Source organism: Hipposideros armiger, unplaced genomic scaffold (genome assembly GCF_001890085.2).
Source record: "Hipposideros armiger isolate ML-2016 unplaced genomic scaffold, ASM189008v1 scaffold_66, whole genome shotgun sequence".
Lineage (NCBI taxonomy): Eukaryota > Metazoa > Chordata > Mammalia > Chiroptera > Hipposideridae > Hipposideros > Hipposideros armiger.
The window spans coordinates 1,394,473-1,396,860 of NW_017731416.1; the positions used below are offsets into that span (position 1 = coordinate 1,394,473).

Genomic DNA, 2,388 nt, shown 5'->3' on the forward strand with positions numbered 1-2,388 from the left:
AAAAAATTCAGGATCTTCCTAACAGTGTGTTCCTGAAAGTGTGGGATACATTTTCCAGTCTGCTGCCCTGCACTTTCCTGGGGTCTAGGCCCTGGGACACAGTCCCTGTCCCCAAGAAGCTTACAGGGTGGTGGGCGGGGCTGAAGAAAGGTCAACCATGAAGGCCAGGTAAGAAGTAAAGGAGGTAGGGGAGGAAGCAATCAAGAAAGGCTGAGGGAGAGACTGGTGCTGGGCACATCCATCTTGTATTGTCACTTCTCCTCTCCAGGGTAGAAACTGCAGCAGCCATCCAGATTCACAAGCAGGGCCCCTAAGTTACCCTAGGCACCCAAATACAAAAGAAATGTCATAATCCACCAAAGAAATATTTTATAAGGCTCCAAATTGGTCATTAAGGTATTTTCTTATACTGTTAAGTAATTAATTACACCTGGCAACACACTAAATATACATACTGTAATTTTAGCCTCTCTCCTAATCGTTTTTTCCATCACAACCTCTTCAGCATAGTAATTCTTGGCTACCGTTCCACTTCACGTTGGTGAGGCTCTGGCTCAAAGAGGCTTACAAGCTCACCTCCAGAAACAGCCTCCACCCTGAGTTCCAACTTAAAATGGGTATGCCCTCTCGGGGTTATGGGTCCTGTGCTGAAATGCCACCCACTGCCCCTCAGTGCCAACACTGACTATGATTCCCTCACTCAGGAGCAAGATTATTGCTAAAGCAATTACAACTACTGATTATGAGAAGGGCGTTGCTTCCTTCTTAATTGGCTTATATTCGTTTACATGTCTTAAAATACTAAATGCCCTGAAGGTTGAACTTATACTTTAATTCCGTTCTGGACTGAGTTACTGATCACAAATGCACAGAAATATGTTACCAGTTTCTTTCTAAGGAGCTATGTTCAAATGGGAGGACACCAAAGAAATTAATCATTCAATTTTTATTTGTAGGAGCAGATTCTCTGTAGCTTGTAAATTATCTTGATTTATGGTGAATCATTATTGTATTCATAAATGCTGGAAAGTTGGTGAATAACAAGATATGACACCCTAAAATAATTTTATAACTGCAGGTGTGCAAATCATAACATGTGGGAGATGACTCAAAGGATAATGGGGAATAAAACAGTTTAGGACAGGTCACATAAAGGAGGGAGAGGGGTGAGGGAACGTACCCCAATTTTCCAAGATGTCTTTAAAGCCAACTCCTCGTTTATAGGCAGATGCAGTCCAGCAGTCAGGCGTGGGCAGGAGTCAACAGTTAACGTTTAAACAAGCAAAGGCAAAATGCTCCATAATTTACAACAACCCAATCACATTGCTCATTCTTTTGAGGTTAAATGCTACTGACATAAGCTACACCTGAATCCAATCAGTGCAGAGACGTTGAGAAGATTCACACGAAAGGACTAAATTTGTCACAAATGGGTTGGTTTCCGATCTTAATGTAGCCAAGTTGCTTTACTCTGACCTCCATTGAACAAATCAACTTAATGGGCACTAGGAGTGCTATAAAACTTAACAATGGAGTGATTTTTAACTTTTAAAATATAGTTATGAAGCAAAATGTTGGATAGCTTCTACAATACTGGAAATCAAATTAAATCTAGATGTTTTTTAACAGTCTTGACAGATATAATCCTAGTTACCATGTAAATTTATGGTAAGCTGCTGTGATATTAGCCACAGGTGCTACTTTTAATATATGAGCCGCATCTGGCTGGGAATAGAATTTCTCAGAGGACTGAAAATGACCTCACTATCAGACAATGGAAAAGGAAAAAAAAAACAAGACCACTGTGGCATATAAAAAGCTGAAGATGTGGTCCACAACTAAATATTTCACATAAAATTCATTTTAACTCTGCAGTTGTAGGTTAAAGGATATTATGCTTTCAATATTTAAGAAGCATAGATATATTTCAACCAAATATCCAAAAGATTAAGAATGTAAGACAGTTATGAATACCCTGGCTACGTATATAATACTAGTTTTCCAACCTTTGATCAAGGTAGAAAAAAATGATGCACTAAGACTTGAAAAGAAAATTCTTTCATGGTTCCCAAGCACACAACATGATTAGACGCCACCAAGCATACCACACCAAGATGGAACAATTAGTGATCTCTAAGCAGCAGCAACTCTCCAGCGTCACTGATTGTGGTTTGAAAGTTTTTTGGAGTCATTCATCACGCCCAAGAAAACATTCTCACTGGGTGAAATTTTTAAAAAATCACTACAAGTAATTACCATTCTGAGTTTCAGAACCAGCAAAATCTCCCATAGACAAACACAAAGAGAAAATACAACTTTCTCTTACCCATCCAATTCAAAAATAAAAAGATGAATATGTATAAAACAGAAATATTTCTTTTTTTTTTT

The 2,388-nt window shown here is 38.6% G+C and overlaps 1 protein-coding gene across 2 annotated transcripts in view; it reads right to left on the reverse strand.

Moving 5' to 3' along the window:
* PCBD2 (pterin-4 alpha-carbinolamine dehydratase 2) overlaps window positions 1-2,388 on the reverse strand; it is a 47,337-nt gene that overhangs the window by 23,261 nt on the left and 21,688 nt on the right. The window lies entirely within an intron of this gene.